The sequence below is a fragment of the Syngnathus scovelli genome, chromosome 2, assembly GCF_024217435.2.
Source record: "Syngnathus scovelli strain Florida chromosome 2, RoL_Ssco_1.2, whole genome shotgun sequence".
NCBI classification, from domain to species: Eukaryota; Metazoa; Chordata; class Actinopteri; order Syngnathiformes; family Syngnathidae; genus Syngnathus; species Syngnathus scovelli.
This window is the reverse complement of record NC_090848.1, coordinates 14063411-14081949: the sequence shown is the minus strand read 5'-3', so window position 1 is coordinate 14081949 and position 18539 is coordinate 14063411. Positions and strand designations below refer to the sequence as shown.

Here is an 18539-nt window from a genome sequence, read left to right as displayed (position 1 = left end):
AATACACTTTGCACTTAGCATGAATATAATAGTACAATGCTTGTTGCATTTAAAATGCACTTGTTGATGTTTTCTGAATGCACCGCAATTTTTTATTTTATTTATGTATTTATTTATTTATTTTATTTACTAGATCTCCTTTTAGAAGGTTGTAGTTAACTACACATGGAGGGGTTTTTTTTTGGTCTTATTTTATTTTATTTTTTAAATGTATTTACTGGATCTCCTTTTAGGAGGTTGTAGTTAAGTACACATGGAGTGTGTTTTTTTTCTAGTTCAGTTTAACTATCTAAAAATCTGTAATAAACAAAACACCTGCCAACATGAGGTGAATCTACTTGCATATTGGAAATCCTTTTATAAGGGTGTGTTTAGTTAGTGGCAATATTTCAAGTCTTTAAGTTATATGACTTGAAGGAAGAAAATGAATTATGTGATGAGGAAACATCTGTTCACGTGCCATAAAAAATACTTTCACTCAAGTACTTTTCAGAGCTTTTATTATTATTTCTTTCTTTTACTTTGACTTGAGCAATTATATTTGAATAAGTTACTTGTACCAGAGTTTTTTTTTTCTTCCAAAATATACTTCTACTCAACTACACTTTTCTCATCTTTCCCCTCCAAAACATTAAAACATGCATGTTACGTTTATTAAAGTCTAAATTGCTCACAGATGTGAATGCGAGTGTAAATGGTTATTTCTGGTATCCAAGATATATATAGGTGGATTATTTTTTTGGACAAATGGGTCAATTTGCTGATCTACATGAAAAATTTCTTCATTATTTGAACGAGAGGTACCCTTTTGAAAGGCCCAAAATAATGTCAGCCTACCTAATCTTAGTCCAGCCATACATTGATTGACTTCAACTCTAACCTTAAGTCGTTTAAGATTACATCATAACTGAGGCTACAATACGAGTTAATTTGTTTTTGACAACAAGTATGAATTATCACAATTAGCAGAGTTTGCACACTCAGCCATGCAGGGAGCCTTGATACATTATTCAGCGGACGTCGCACACAATTTAATCTGCATATCTCATTTATCTTTCTATGCAAGATGAATATTTTGTTATAGATTGTCTAAGCAAATAAAAATGACTTCATCTTAATTAGTTCCCCGGCAAATTTTGCTTCGTAAATTACAATGACAGCAGCTAAGAGTCTCTATTCAGTGCACCACGTACCAACTGTTTGGAAGTAAAAAGTCCAACCAATTGTAATATAAGAATAATGAATCAATCATATGTGAAATATTTGTCCCAATATCTAATTTATTGCCATAACAAGACATCCATTCGCTATTCAGGCAATGTTTTAACAGCCAAATAACTCTTCATCCAGTGCCCCTTCTTGTCAAGAATCGCAAACTAATGGACTTAAATGCATCACACCTCTGTATTTTTTTTTTTTTTTTAATATGCAATCAGGAGTCATGAAAAAATAGGACAACCAACGATAAATGGTGTTTTTTTTAGATTTGTAGAAAAAAAAATGCTTGCAATATCTGTTAAGTGATTCATTTTTTTTTTGGAAGGGGTATAGATTTACTGCCAAAAGGAATTGGAAAAAAAAAAGAAGAAATTCATTTGGCAAAAACAACAAAGTTGACAAACTTAATTTGCTTCAGTGGGTCGCAAAAAAAAAAAAAGCATTTAGTTTGACACCTCATGGTTGAATCAATTTCGAAGGTGACAAAAGCCTTGGTGGAGGTATGTGCTCTCTCGGCACTGGTTTCTTCTATACTCATGTTTCTAATTGCTCTTCTTCCGTGATCGTATAAAGCACGTATAAAATCTGCCACGTTCGTCAGTAGAGTGTCGCGCTAATTTACACGTTATCGCTGGTGACCTGTGGGGGTCACGTATGGAAATCTCAATATGTAAATAAGTTTCACAGCCGGTAATTCATCCCCTGCGACATCATTGCTCGGGTCTTTGACAAGCAAATTCCCAGTCAAGCGTGTAATTACGAACAGCGGCGGCCACGGCGGCAGTTCAGGCGGAGGCGTGTGCCGGCGGAGTGATAACGAATCACCTGCCATCGATGTCGGTGGCCGAACATGGGCGCTAATACTTTCGACCTGCCACTTTGTAATGAAGACAAATAAGAGAAGCGTTGCTAAGTGATTAATCGAACTGTTCAAAGCATCATTACTTTACTCTCTCACATTTTTTGCTCCCACCGCTCGTTTGTGGACTATATTCAGTCTAACAATTTGTTTTGTCGTTTTAATGACCCTTTCCGCAGTGGTTTAATTTCATTTTTGCCATTCGTCTTGACTTGTCTCTACATACGTTCACAAAGTCAACAGCATCATATTTATTTGACATTGAATCCACACCTTTCGTAGATTAATAGATAATTCAAGTCGTTGACTTTATAGAGGAAATATGATGACAAATTTAGTTTTTAATTGCTGGTTGGGTCTCTGGGAATCTGATGCCAATCAAGTGTAAAATTAAACAAGTAAGTACAGTGTTGCCCTGCAGCGAAAATCCACAAGTAATCAACACTCCCACTCAAAGGGTTTATAATTGCCTTTAGAAGCCATGAGATGGCAAGTAAACACTACATGAAGCTCCTCAACTCGCATCAACAGGCAACAAGATATCTCTCACGGCTCCACGGGGATAACGCTGCTTCATTTTCCTTAGAACGCTCCGAGCAATTTATTTTTGCTGTCATCTTTCTGGAATTCAATTTGCACTCAAAACGATATGTTAAGCATTTTGATGTGCTTTTAAGCACGCAAATTAAGAATGAAACAACTACTTTGAATTTAGAAAGCTTTTTGAATCAGTTTTCTGGAGGAGGCTCTGTTTGATGAATGACGAAGCAGATTGTTCAAATAGCAGTTTTAATTCAACTAGCAATTCTAACACCTGTTAGAGAAGGTCAGATTTTATTCATCAATAAAAGTTATAGTGCATTTTAGGTCAATCCTGAAATTTTAGCCAGAAGTCAAATGTCTAACTTTTTGTGACTCTTATAAAGCAGTGCTTATAGAAAAATTCAAGTGCATTCTGTCACTCAGATTTATTGCTACACAAAATCATTCAAACGACCTTAGATTTTACTTTTCCTACCACAATCTTGATATGCTTGCTGAGGGAACGGCAAGACATCCAAATCGATAGACAAAGCTGTCTTGGAATTGGGCCAAGACTGGAAGAATATTGTCACTGTTGAAACGTGACCCCACTCTTAAGTTGGGTGGGCCAGTTCAGAGAACTGAGTGGGTCACTTTAAGTGACCCAATGAGAACCCGCCCCTGGGTTTTCGCAAAATCCACTCCTATCCTGCCACCACTGACCATAGATTAAACCAAAGACACTAAACCTTCACATCCTTTTACTGCAGGGAGTTGACGTGTTTACCCAGGAAACTTTTTCTTTTCTTTTTCAAGACCATAAAAAATGATGACGGCTCCAAAAGGTGCTTGGAAATTTTGATTGATCAAGCATTCTATCAAACCGAATGCTTCACTTCTCAGTCTTCTCCTAAAGAATCTTGAAAGCACCTCCGGGGTCCATTTCACTTGATTACCCGTGATATAGTTCTGTGTGAAATGACAAATTGGATCTTCTCCGAACACAGCAGCAAATAACATTACAGCATTCCCAGAAAAAAAAGAAGCTCTCCTGGACATTATATCTCTGCTCACCTGATTCGGGTCACCGCTTCCCCATCTTTTCCAGGTTAGCGTCATGATCCATGAGAGGGTTTTCGGAGGTCTATATTAAATCTCCTCCTGTGAATACCTGAGTAGATTCTGATTTGTATTCTTGTGTAAAAAAAAAAGAGTGCCGTTCCCCAGCATGAGCCCGCTTTCTCTCTGAACAAAACTTACATATATTTCCGCCTCAGGCAAACTGCTTCGATGGGGCCTGAGAGTGCAGGAAGGTCTTGATGTGCCATTCATTAGAAAGATGAATGTTACCGTGTGACTCCCCAGAGAGAACTATTTCATTCTGGGTACACTCAAGGCTATTGATTTCCATCACACATCTCCAAAAAGACAGCAATGGTCTTCAATACCTCATCTGAGAATGTAATATTGTTTTGATTCGACAATGACATCATGCCAACTACTGCAAATATACAAAATATTGTATGACAAGAGTACTCGGTAGGTGACCCCGGACCGCATCCGGCACGCTAGCCGCCTATTTGTAAGCCGTGTTGAAAATGGATGGAAGGATAATTCAAGTGGACGAGTTCACGCTGCTTGAGCATGGCCAGTGACATCATAATGACTAGCTGGAAGCATAGCTTTGTGACTCACTTGCTAGTGTGTGTACTGGACTGTAAATTTTGTTTGGCTGACAAAGCGAGTAGGCACGCGCAAGTATACTGGAAGTGCCTTGTGTGCAATTGCCGTTAGTTGTGTTTTACGTGACGTTAATTACCCCCTATCTCATAAACACGCACACACACTGGCACGAAGTGTGACGTGTAAAACTGCAATATACAGATGTTTTGTCAAAAGCCTCTCTTGATGTGTGCTTTGAATTCATAACAGGGATCATGTGTTTTTTTAGATAACTATTAATTTGAATTCGTGTCAAAATGGAAGACATTTTATTTCAGATTTGTTCATTTTTATTGTTTCCAATTAAAAAACATTTTGTTGTTTGAACTGAGCTTAATACACAGACCTTTTGACCCATTTAAAAAAATATTTGAAGCCCTTTAGGATATTTATTTGAGTATCCCTGAACCTTTTCTATGCTTCGCATTACACATTTGTCATTCACTTTTGTGATGTTTTATTTATGCGTCATAAAGGAGATGTATCATGCATTTTTTATTTTACAGCCTTTTCTCACAATTACATGTCAGTCATATGCTTTTATGATCAAATAAAAATAGAAAAACATGGATCCATAATTACAGTTTTACAGCATATTTCTTGCCAAAATTGTGTCTCAGCTTGATGCAGTGCACCAGCCCCTTGAGAAGCCACCACTGGCCAGTTGAACAAGTTTAAGTGTCCAGGGTTCCCGGTTCCTGGAATGGAACGTTAGTTGCCGTCTCGGGCAATTAACTTGAACATGAATAGCTGAACACCTGCAATGACCAGTGCAGCCACTCTATTGTGGCTGCCAGGTTTCATGACCTGTCCCAGCAGCATCTTGCCTTCTTGGTTCATTGAAGACTTTTTATTTCTCTTGTTGAGAGCCCCGGGGAGAATGATCTAGCCTGCCTGCTGCCTAATCACTGCTAATCCTTTCAAGACAGAAAGCCATGGTTGCTCAGGTTACTCTTGCTGAAGGATTATCTTGGGTTATTTATCCATCCAAAGAGGTTAATTATGGTGGCCGGCTCCCGCCTGCTTGAAACCTTCTGTGTGTCCGCACATGAAAAATCTCTGCTTTGAAGGCTCCGTACCTCACTTGGCTACACACCTGCCAATTGTGTTAATAGTATCACTGTATAAATTTTAATAATAAACATTGATGAGTTAATAATGATGCATTTTATAATTATCCTAAAAACAACTGTGTGCATGCAATTCGGTGGGGATGTCATCATTAGCTTCTTTTACACTGAGATCCTGAAGAAAAAGCAATAAACTGCCACTTTCTGCTTTTTAAACAGAATCCAGCGAAGCGTAAGATTGCACTTTGTGGCACGCTATCTTGCAATCAGATATGTGCATGTGTAAAATGCAAGGGCAATTGCTTTCAACTCAATGAAAAGAAGTTATGGTCGAGTATCCACCCCTGTCCCGCTGCCCTGGAATATTTTACAATTTCGTTTTACTTCCTAACTGTTCTTACAGCTAGAATAGATCCGCTAAAATACTAGCCAGATGTTTTGAAAGGGCAAGTCAATTACTTGATTGTCCTGCCCAGTTTGGAGAAGAAAAGGTAGAGCAGTAATATTATGAGAATTTATATAATTTTACATAAAATGGTCCAAACTGTTTCTAAATGAATACAATTGAAAAAAGTGTTTTACTGGCGGTTTAAAAATAGCAATAATGAAATGTAATTTAGCGAGGCATGTTAAAAATAACAATGACGGAGTAACAGACTAGGTCAGCCTGAAAAAAATGTGACAATGACAGACTTCCGCGACACACAATCCGGGGTAAAATGTGACCTCCAAGTGCCCACTTCACAGTGTCCAAGGAGTAGAAATCTTGTTTTATACTTCCAACATGTAGACCAATTTAAAGGGAATGATAGGAGTCGTTTCTATTGGCTGAGGAGCAAGTTGGCTGTGCTCATTCCCACAATAGCGCAAACACCCCTTTAGAGTACAACATTTTTAACTCTTGGTTTAATTAATCATAGTAACGGTGACCGTATTGTGGGTCATTGCCTGGAGAAGGTCAATCTCTGATGGACATTTCTAGCAATGGCAAAAATTGTTAAAAACATGGCGAGATAAAGCATGTTTTCATTGGTCGTTAAGCTATGCTGTGTTGACGGAACACTGAGCTGAATTATGTTAACAACTCGAAATGGTAATAAAGCCTATATAATGGGTCTGTCATCAAACAGAAACACTACAAAGCTTGGAGAGTGTTTCTCAAATCATCCAGAGGGAGAAAAAAAAGGCTTTGATTGCATTTACGCTCTATCTAAAATGGTTTACTGTGGTGGGACTCTGCTCTGCTTATATTTCTAATCGCCGTGGTAGTGCTTACGAGACAGTCCCCGAGGCCATTTTCGACATCATGACAAGTCACTGTCTTCTGCTTGCCTTCACCATCGCTTATGTGAGAGGAATAAGGGAAGAAGGCGTACAAACATGCTTTCACGCTTCAACTGAACTTCACAATAGCAAAAGTATCAGGCAGACGATGTAGCTTGGTCTCTTAACGGGAGATGACAAAGCTGGAAGCGGTGCAGCTTTTATGATGTCAGCTAACCATTAGGAGACGGGTCAGGATGTTCCAGACATTTCCTATTCTGCATGATGTCCAAATTGTTTGGGGAAAACTATATTCACATCATTGAAGTTGCTCATCAGCCCACATCAGTGAAAACACTGTGGACCACTGAATTCGTGTTTGCTAGTTATGCCCACTTTCTATTTAAACAGACTGAAACATTTCAAAGCCACACCTAAAACAAGTTGAATCCATAACACCAATGAGGAATTTCAATTTAAAACCTGCAAGGGTAAATAATGGTCTGAAAGCTGTGAAGGGGATGGTTTTCCTTCAGGCGTCAGAAGCTCACATTGACCTTCATTATTTCTGGCTACTCGGGGAACTCCTTCTACTCCTCATCTCACGAACGTCTATCTCTTGCATCCTGCTGTGGCAAAGACTTCAATCTGTCTCTGTTTCCAAAAAAGGCCTCAAGCTGAAATGGGGTGATGATTCCTATGCCTTTTATAAAGTGAGAGCTAAAGTACTGGAATGGAATCCGGAAGAAAGCGACCAGATGTACACATTCCCTCGAACACACACCGAACAAAAGCATCCGGTCTGGATGAGGAGGATCACCAAGGATTTCATGGGCTTCATTTTTTTTTTTTTCTATTGAAAGAAAGTCAAGTGGTAAAAATGTAAACACAGCAGATAAATAACAGAGTTATTTTGCTGAAAGTGATGCCCTGCTGTTGTGCCCACTTCCTGCTCATGGTGTGACTGTACTGTGGAGGTGTATTTTTTATCAAACGTTACACAAAAAGGCAATCTGTTTCTTAATTTTTTTCTAATTAAAGGTTTATTGGCAAATAGAAAGCAATTAATCAAAACAAAGGCTTCAAGCTGTTTAATGCCACTCCCATTGGAAGCTTAATATCAAAGTAAATATAACTAGCGGTTAGCATTGATAGTTCTCATTTTCTAAAACCCTTGAAGTAATGGGTATTTGAACACAAAAGGTGCAACACAGATAATATAACAATATTCACAGGCATATATATTTTTTTATCTTCTAGGAAAACGGACTCCCATTACAGCATCTTACCAAGTCATTTAGAGCAGTAGTAGGTCTACTATTCATTTTTGTATTTGCATTACTGCGTTGTACTGGGATAACACAATGGAGCGAATTTGAGCATTCTTCACATTCGTTTTGATTATTACTCAGTTTTTGTAGTAAATCAAAATATGAGACCCCCCTAGCAGCTCACACCCTTGCGTGGATCTTTTTGCCAGCGATAGCTTGAAGTCTTGGCGGCTACTTGATAAATGATTCAGTCAGCACTGCGTAGAAAGCATGATATACAAGCTAACTCGGAATCCGGCAGGATAAACGGGGCTCCGGAGACTAACTCCACTAGCTTGGAGATGAACTCGCAGACCTTGCAACAAGAGGGATGCAAACAGACTAAAGGTATTTGGGCAATGTATAAAAATACATGCTGACAGTTACACTTTATGCGAAACATTTGTATATCGTCTTGGACCTGACGCATACAATTGGATTTTAGGAGCTAAGTAGGATCTGTGATCTCATTCTTCAACTTTATATAATTAAGTCGCCTTTGTCTACAAATTCCACGCTTTGCATTCTTGGACAGAGCTGTGAAAATACCCCAACTTAGTCGAGCCCGCTCCTGCGTGGATTTCGCTTGCGTGGGGTCCTAAAAGTATAGCCCAATTTTTTTTCGGCAAAGATTTATCAGGAGGAAAGTTATTTTTTTGCAGATAGTTGACGTCCGAGTGTGATGTCGGTGGTCTTTTGTTAATGTGACAAAAATAACACTTCTTATGAGGCGACCTTTAGGTAGCAGTATTAACATTTGTAAATTGAATCCGAAGAGACCATGTCTGATCCAAATGTGGCCTTTGGTTCTTCTTTCACGCAACGTGTCTGACTTTGAAATGTTAATAATACCAGCTGATACTCACCAGAGGATCTTGACAGTCGTAGCTCGTACTCGATGTGTTCATCGAGAACTCGTCAGCACTTGAGCTGCTCCTCCGTCCGTCAATGCCCATCCAGCTGCTGTCAGCCGACTGATTGCTTTAAAGGTTATTGTTGGGCATGTTTACACCGACGACATCATTATGTGATAAGATTAGATTGAGGATGGATTACAACCACGTTGTATCACCCGGATCAGATTAAATGGCCGGCTAGTTTGGTTTTAACACAGAAGCAATACCTGCATGCCTCTGCCCATGACAGAGGTTAACAACTATGCTTTGACAAAAAACAAAAATAAGATAACATTATATCGAGCACTAAATATTATTACGTTTGGTCTGGACGGATTACTTCTGCATTATTGAATAGTCTTTTCTCAAAATGTTTCTTTGTCTGCTATTCCATTCATATCTGATTATATTCTTTGTAATTATATTTAATTAAAATGTATGTAATTAAAGCGTCAGCAGTTTGCAGGCAAGGTTAACGACGTACTGCAGGGACATTGGTTGACAATTTCAAAACATGCCTTATTTATTTTTTGTCTTCATTACTGTACTGTGTTTGGATGGCCCATTACACTGGCTGTATCTTTTTAATTAACTTATTTCATTCTGAACATTTATAAAATGTAATAATGCAGATAATTTCCTATCCTATCCTATATATATATTTTCAAAGTCAAAATCAAAGTATTTAGTATTGTTTTAAAATATTGATATATTTTAGTGTTGTTTTAAAATATTAATATTTAAGTCAACACTCCTAACACTATTCACAATATTTGAGTTTGCCGCATTGTTTTTATCCCTTAACAAAAACACCTCATGTTGATAAGCCATGTTGTGATGCTGAAGCAGTGCACATTTTCAATGTAAACACTGTAAAATGCACCTGAAGTGATGCATGAGACCCAGTCCCATGGTGACTTCTAATAAATCAAGGCCTAATAAAGTTTGGGTACAGTGCAAAGGCTAAGGTCCAAAACAATCTAGTCGGCAATCTAAGAGGCATTGTCCCTTCAATGCTCACGCAATTTTATAGAGCCGTGTCAACTGATTATGTTTTGCTTTATACTTATAGTGAATCTGTTTTGAACCACGAGTAAGGAATAAACTAAATGGAATGCAGCTGATGTGAGGTTTACAGCTAAGCTGCTTCTTATCTTTGATACGCACCGTCTGGGGGCTCACCTTGTTGAACGCTCCCCCCAAAATGTTCCTGTTCAAAAGCAATTAAGTTGTGTTTATTTTGTCGTCGCTCCCGCAGTGGGAGGCGGCGGTCACATGTGGTCTCATCCACCACAGGCTGCTGAGGAAGTGATGCTAATCTAGACAGAGGGAAGACTGGGAGGAGTGGGGGAGGGTGGGGGGAATCACCCCTCCCATCCTCCTCTCTCTCTCTCTCTCTTTCTCTCTCTCTTTCTCGATGATTGTGCTGCAATATGTCGCATGACCGCCGCCAGGACTGCAGATGAGTCTTCTAGATAATCATAATAATAAGGCATCATCGTTTATATTATACAACAAAGCAATATTTGTATTTTATTTATTTTTTCTTACAATTTAATGATATTAATAAAAGGCCCCTTTTGATCACCTCCCAGTCAGGTTCTATTCAAACAAGTCTTTGCATGTGTCGAACCGTTTAACCACCTGCTTTGAAATTTATGAGGAAGCTCCGACCCCCACCATTGATATTCATGCGGTTCAAACTTATGCAGCTTTGCTGCATTGTCACTTGCTTTTTTTTTTTCCCTCTTCTCGCCCCAATGCTGCATGCTCAGTCTCAATAGTCTGATCTGACCTACCCCCCCTACACACACACACAGACACCCCAGCCCCTTTTTACACCGCAGCATCCCGCTGCCATAGAAACCAAAAGGAGCATCCTGGGTGGTGCATGCAAGGCTCTCAGTGTGTGCGCTCAGGAGAGGGAGCGCATTGACCAAAGATAGAGCTAGCAGAGAGGTGCTGTTACTGGTTGGCTGGAAGTGAGGAGAAGCAGAAGGAGAAGTGAGCGGGTGAGGTTATCCAGAACGCAAAAGTCACTTTCACGGGTGAGTACGGCACGGAGCGTCACTGAGTGTCTTTCTTTTGTCTTCTTTGTTGCTGAGTGATGGTGAGTTTGCTGCTGAGATGCGCAAGAGTTGTAGTTTGCTTAGCATTTTACTTTTGGATTCAAGGCAACTAGCGTCCTTGTTTTGCACGTTACAAAATCGCTGATGGACCTCCGTGTTAATATTTGATGAGGCTTCCCATCTCGGTCGCCTCTGCTTTTTTTCTTTCTTTCTAAAAGCATCCCTTTGTTGTCCTCCAGCTTTTAACAGTCATGAAACACAGTAAAGCCCGAGGTGATTCCACCTGCTCTGCTGCATAGCGCAAAACACGGTCAAGTCAGGCTTTTGAATTTCGTGTGAGTGTCTTTTCTGCCACTTTTTCAGCCCGTCTCTTGCTCCCCCGCTCTTGCTCCTTGTCCTGACACTTTGATGAAGGGCCACAGCCGTGGGGCTAATGGGGAGGAGATCAGTACGAGCTGGAGGGAAAAGTGTAATTGTGAGCAGTTGGCACCTTTGAGACGCTTGTTGTTCGATAATGAGCCAAACTGTGAAGACAGAAGGCAAAAAAAAAAAAAAAGAGAAAGGAAACCGTGCAACCTGTTAACATCCCTGCTGCTTATTCACGCCCTTTTCCTCACCCAAGCAACAAGCAACAGCAGCCACCAAGAATTACAATTTGCTTCTTTTTTGGTAGGCTTGTAAACGCTTTTGGATGTTTAATACAATCTCGCTACTTTTTGGCAACTTACAGCTAGTATCCCAAAGCGACCTTTAAATATTTTAACGTGCAAGAATCAGTGACATACAGTAAAAATGCATGATAAAAATCTGACCTATAACAATGCGTGCCAGGCCTGTGCACACCGAAAGCTCACCTCCCTGGTTTAAATTGTTGCATATGGAAGTCATGTGACACAACAGAATTCTTCGCTGTTGCCTTTAGTTCTTATTTATCTCCCCTATCTAAATTGAGAACTTCTCTGGATTGCTCGCTTAATGGAAACTTGACTTTGAACAAATCCATCCTTTCATATTTGGCCCCGTTGACCCTTGCTGGCTTGCTGCGTTTGTGTTTGCGTGCGCAACTGTGTACAGTTCCACGTTTGTAAAGAGCATGTGACCATGCACGTGTGTTGATGGCGTGTTAGGAGGATGGCCGCGGGGGTCGTGGGCTTTCTTTGTGTGCGGCGCCTCCCGTGTGACACCTTTTATGACTTTTTGTTTAAATGTCACTCACCGAGGCTGCGATAAACATGGGAAAACGGGAGGCCGGGATTGGTGCGATAAGCCCGCCCCCACTGCCTCCTCCCCCTCCCAATTTCCTCCAGGCACAGTTTGTTTCAATTCGATAGAAAATTGGAGTGAATTCTTAAAGCCCTTTGGGCCCCGATCAATACAGCATAAGAGGAAATAATATTGGCCTTGTAAACGAGGGGTGGTGCTATACTGACAATGATCTCACTTGTTACAGGAAGCTCATGTTTAATAGATGGAAATAAGGCCGATGTGAATTGTGGGCTCCGCTGTGGCCGAGAACATTAGAACTTGTTGCTTAATCCGACACTTCAAAGCCTTTATTCAACCAAGGCTCAGGCCGTTGCAACCTGCACATTGCATCTATAAAGAGATCAAAACAGCCAGAGGCTTTTTCCATCTCTGTGTTTTCGTCCTGTGTACAGAAAACTATAAATTTAGTATTCCTCAAACAGTCAAGCCACAAAGTCGATACTTTGCTGCGTTGGAGTTTTCATGTGAGAGAAAGAAAAAGTGATTTTAGGAAGTTGGTGACAGGGCTTGAGTGAAAGCTCGGTAAAATCCGGTAACTGTGTAACCCTCTGTGGTTAGTTAGTTAGTTAGTTTAAAAAAAAAAAAATATTTTGCGAGTTATAAATGTTGCCATTATGAAGCTTTTTTTAGTGCCCTTTAGGGTTAGGGTTAGGGTTCTGTTTGTAAATCTTGCCAATTTTGTACTTTCTGGAGGTGAATATTACGCCATGGTTTCAGCAAAGCTCTTGAAGCCCAACCTGCCAAATGTACCAGATCATAAGCGGCATCATCTTTATGAGTTTTAAATAGTTGATTGTAATGGATAGTGTAGGAGCAAGCTATGTTAATTTTCTCATACCTCAGCACTTTTCATCGGCTACCTTTACTTATAACAGCCTAAAAGTAGGCCAAACCAATGAAGCCTCAATACTTGCGTGAATTTACTACATACTAAAACGTTTCGGCAGATTATTGAGCGCCACATAAAATCAGTTCCGGGTCGCTAAGCACGACCAAAATGAATACATAATACTGTAATTATCCATCCTGCAAATCTGCTACTATTTGTGCGCTATCCAGTGCACGGTTTGATATGCTACGGTGCATTTAACTTTCTCTGGCATTTCAACTCAGCGACCCCATTGCCTGCCATTCCCTTGCAATCTCTTCCAATTTTCAACTTCCATCCATCATCTGAGCGGCTTATCCTCACAACTTGTGGAATTCTATTACACTTATTTCCTTGACTGCAGGATCAATTATTGGTCGTTATCTGTTGGATCAAGATGAGGAAGGAGTGCAATCGAGGCTAGCTAGTGGCAGGTTAATAATGCCAGCAATAATGGCTGGAACTCTGCTGGTCATCTTTCCTTAACAACTGTTATGTTGAGGCTGCGAGCATCTGAGTACACACGGCCCAAATGTCAGCCCACGCTTAATCTAACAGGGTCACAATGATGGATGCATCATTTCTTCATGCTGACTTGTTGTTTCCCGCCATTGCAGAGAGCCTCGGGGGCCGAGGGTCGGGTTAGAGCTCGCAGAAATTTGATGCGGTGGCTTTTTTTTCTGTTGGGAGCAATACTTTGTTGACTTCTTGAAGTGGAATCAATGGAGAAGACAAATGTTTCATTGATGGAAATTGATCATAAATGCCCATCATTGCTCACTTCCTGTTTGTTTCTTTTTTACACCAACAAGGTACATTAGACCAGTGTGAGCTGCCGATGACAAATTCATTCATTAAAAATGATTCAAAACTACCCCCCCCCCCTATTGTTTTATCACAAAATAAGCAAGGAAAAGAACAAAAATACAGAAACGACTCATTCAGATGACATTCATCCTATTCACTTCAACAAAGCTAGCATACATGGTTTTGGAAAATGTGAAGAATCCAGGCAAGCGCCTACAAACGCCACTCAGGAAGGCCACAACTGAGATTCCAACCCCAGACCACAAATTGTGAGGCAACCACGACACCTGTCATAAAAAGAAAAGAAATATATCCCCCCCAAACCAGCTAATGCAAGACGTTAAGTAGATAAAGTGCCTCCTCCTTCAATCAGCATCTCTCCTATGCCCGCAATCCACTTGACAGGCTTACTTGCAGTTGTATTAATCCGTCACAATACTGCGACACTTCAAGCCTGCGGAGCATCAGCGAGCTTGTGTTTGTAATGGATGAAGCAAATCCATTTAAATTCCCCGCTGATGAAAATTAGGATGACTCAAACAGCCTGATGGCTGCCTGTTGGTTTTTATCCTGCAAATGCAAAAGCATCTTGCACGGAGCAAGCACACACCACATCAATAAAGTCCGTCTTTATTATTATTGGATGGCATCGTGCTGTGCTGCTCTGTCGCCATTGGTCCGAGGTGATCGTAATGTTGTTGGTCATTAATATCATAAAGCTTAAACAAACTGCAATGAGTCATTCTAAAAAACTGCCCGCATGTCCTCAGCAAATGGCGAGCTCATTTTTATTCCTGTCCTGCTGTGGCCCTTTGCTAGTTTTTATGGTTTGAGATGATGATTATTATTATTACATAATGATGTGTCCTTACACTGTAGAACAATACTGTACTTCTTTTCACAAGAATAGAATAGAATAGAATTCCTCCTCATATAAGGGTCATAGTTCATCTGAGTTGTCAATAAATTCGGTAGAGTCCAAATTGCAATTGCACTTTATACTACACAATGTCCATCGAATACTTTGCAGCCTCGTGTGGGCGATTGTGTTTTATTATTGCATCTCAAGATCTGTTGACACTTTAGTAAATTAATATGACATGATGGGGGAGAGAGACTGGGAAGTAATTCAATGAACATTTGAATTGTGCATTCTTATATGAATACAATTTTAAAGTCATTCAGATGCACGTTTGGATTACAAAGTTGCCTCTCTATACTTTTCATACGTGCTGTGATTGACGAGTGATTAGTCTTGGGTGTACGCTGCCATTTGCCTGGAGTCAGCTGGGATCGGCTACAACTCCCAATGACCCAGAGCTGAATAAGGAATATATACTAGAATGTAAATGAATGGAATCGCAACCAGAATTGTCCCCTAAAGGGAAAGTAATGTTGCTGCACGGCCAATCATTTTTTCCTCTCCTTTTAATTTATTGAAAAGTATTTTAACACGGCCATTGCCATACAAGCTGAAAAAGAAGTTAAGCAGGTTTAATAGTTAAAAAAAAAAAACAGTGCAGCAACAAAAGTAAGTCAAAGAATGAACAAAAGGCCAGTTAATAGGAATGACATTTACATCAATCAGTCATTCCAATACAATATCAAACACTGTTAATTAGAGTTGATTTGCTGAATCGTCCCACTGTTTGCGCATTCAACAGTGGAAGCGCTGAACAAGCTCGACACGTCCCATTTAAATATTGTAATATAATTTCAATATTTACTCCATGCAAGCAGAGGCAGGCTGCAAGCTGTGCGATAGCGATTGCAGCTTGCGGTCAACAAGCAGGTTAATTGTTCCATTTCCCATGTGGTTCAATTGGGCTATGGAACTCCACAAGGAAGCAGGTTTTGAAGTTAAGAGAACATGATCCCACCCGCCCAAGAAAAACACAGATCTTTTTACTTTTCAAGTGATAAGTATGATTAAATTTATCCTTAAAGGGGATAACAGAGTGTGTGCGTGTGTGTGTGTGCCTGGTGCTAAGATGATTGCATTTATAAAAGTTACATTTCTATATATTTCAGATTCATGAAACTTCTCAAAAGTCATTTTCAATCATACATTTGCGAGCGTTTGGGGAAGAAACACTAATTGAATTGAAATATTTGAAGTAGCGCAAAACATTAAATTCTACAACTTCCTACATGAGCATCGTTTACTTCGTCGTCTGAGTGTCAAAATCATTTTTTGCCCTCCCCCACTGCTGTTACACACAGCCGATTTATCCGCTGGCGCTTAACACCTCCTCTCACGCACCGGAGCTTTAGGATTTAGGGATGTGGGGGGGTGGGATTATGGGATTTTGTGAAAAAGACACCACGGAATAAGCACTCCAAAAACGGCTGAGGTGCCCACATCGAGATTAGTGGGAATCATTTCCGCCCTCGGGGAACGACAAGCTTCCCATGCATGTTGATGAAACAGCTTTTACAAATTAACGTTGCAAACTACAAATCCCATTTTGGAATGAATTTTGCTGTGCTGGACATTTCCAGTGTCATGGTATGACAATCCCGTCAGCCTGATGAGTTTTTCCTCAACATGACAATAACATCTCGGAATTAAAACAAAGTACAAACAAACCTGTTTTAATTAGTTACCGGTAGAATGTTGTTGTAATTGTTATTTTTTTCGTATTTTACAGAAGTTGATGAGCAGGTTTTGACCTGGTTGCCATAGAAACACAGTTTGATTAGAGGAGAAAAGCCTTTATGTGTATCGATGTGCCGTCTTGCTAAATTTCTGACCAAATGTGAAAAAAAAAAAAAAAGTCAACTTAAATGTTCAACAACGTGGCGGCGGCGGCGGCCTACAACTTTTATGCGAAACGTCTTTGATAACATCGCAGCTCACCTGACTCCCGTTTGGTGCAGAGGTAGCAGCCACCTGAAGGAACGTTGCGGCCTGATTGATTTTGCTTCGCTAGTATTGATTGCGAGAAGTGTTTCTCAGCATGAAGGAACCGCCGTAAAGAGCCCGATGATAAAGTGCGGCCCAGTGGTGGTCCACTCCTGCAGAGGCGTGGGTGTAATCATTAATAGTGCAGCTAAAAAAGCTCCAGGTTGCTTCATTCTCACGCTGTCAGGGGAGATTGTGTCCGGCGGGAATAATATGCTTCGCTTCATTAGTCATGTGTCTGAAGAGGAAGACCAACGGCGTTTTTTTTTTCTCACTTCCCATTTGGCTTACTGTCCATGTCTAACTACTGCAGGATTATTCGCACTCTGTTCTTTCTTTGCAGCACTAAAGTTATTAGCTGCTTTTCAGCCTGTGTGTTTCTATTTCTGTAGCCATTATGGCAAACGCTGCTTTGGCTTCCACATTTGATTGACGAGTGTGTGGAGGTGTGGTGGCACAATCGTTCCCTCATTAACCTTTTTGCGCTGAACCAAACAGAGGCAGCGAGTGCAGAGACTGACGAGAAAAGTTTACTAGCTGAACAATTCTTTGAAACATGCCACTAACATCCTTCACGAGGCCAAAAACTTCATGATCGTAGTCTTTTCATGTCCTTTGCAAAATATTCTTTTGTGTTATTTCTAAACATGATGCGAGGTCTGGAAATAATTCTGCAGGTAATCCGATACTGTGGCATTTAAGTAATATTTTACTTGAGGTTCACAAACAACTTGGACTGAAAGAAGAAATGTCACCTAAATCAGAAGTCAAGCAAAACAAACTTCTAGGCATGAATTTTGGATTCATGACATCAGAAAGAAGTCCAGCAGTCAAGAGAACTGCCATTAAGGGAATATTCATGATATTTGAACACTTGAAGATGAAATATAACTTGTCCACACAGAACGTCTTCCATTATCTTCAGCTACAACCACACACTAGCTTAGGTCCTGAACTGACTTGGCCTTCCATGAGTAAGAGCAAACAAAGTCCAATTTATTTCTGGATGCTTGTCGACAGGTGAAAGTCTAAAATCAGGTCATCTTAAGTCTGGACTGAAATAGGAGTTGCACGTCTGTGTTATGAGTGCTGAACAGATGTGGGCCGGTTTATGTCGGAACAGGCTTTCAACTACCACAAAAGCCTGGTATAGACTGACTAATATCACACCAGAAAGATGACATTCTTTCAAATCTATCCTATCTGAGTTATGTTTCAGAGGTTGGCTCATTTCTGCACTGTACCTGGCATTGCCCCAGGGCGGAGTTCTTCTTGCTCGACATCTGTTCCACTATAATCAGGATCACAGGCATGCCACTGGATACTGAATCCTGCAAAATTCTATTTGTGCACAACTCAAATGTCTAAAGATTGCTTTACGTACATGAGATGGACTTTGACATGGACTCCCTTCCTATTGTTAATAGGTGGTCTTTGAGATGAGTAGCTGGGGGGGAAAAGTAGGCAACGTATTGTCTCAGAAAACTGCTGCCTGTTTTTAAAAGGACTGCCAGCCATATTTAAGTACCTGACATGATTGCTCGCATCACTTTCAAATGTTGACTGTATTTTATTTTTCTCTTGCATACACAATGCCGATTGTTCACTTATTTCGTCAGTCGTGTGGGTTTATAGATTAAACAGCCTACCTACTAAATGTACATTATGTAGCTGTAATCCACAAGCAAGCAATCTCCTTTCCTCTATTAATAAAACGGAAAAACAATCAGGAATGAACTCATCCTTGCCTCCAGGTTCCAGCTG

General features: G+C 40.2%; 1 protein-coding gene across 2 annotated transcripts in view; it reads left to right on the top strand.

The window, feature by feature from the left end:
- The window catches only part of syt6a (synaptotagmin VIa), a 37051-nt gene that overhangs the window by 8286 nt on the left and 10226 nt on the right, over positions 1-18539 (top strand). The window contains exon 1 of one of the 2 annotated variants that reach the window (XM_049753890.2): positions 10474-10908. The exons of the other annotated variant lie outside the window; for it this stretch is intronic. The gene's annotated coding sequence lies outside the window, so the exon portion shown is untranslated. Of the gene's footprint in view, positions 1-10473; positions 10909-18539 lie in introns of those variants that run through there. 2 annotated transcript variants of the gene reach the window in all.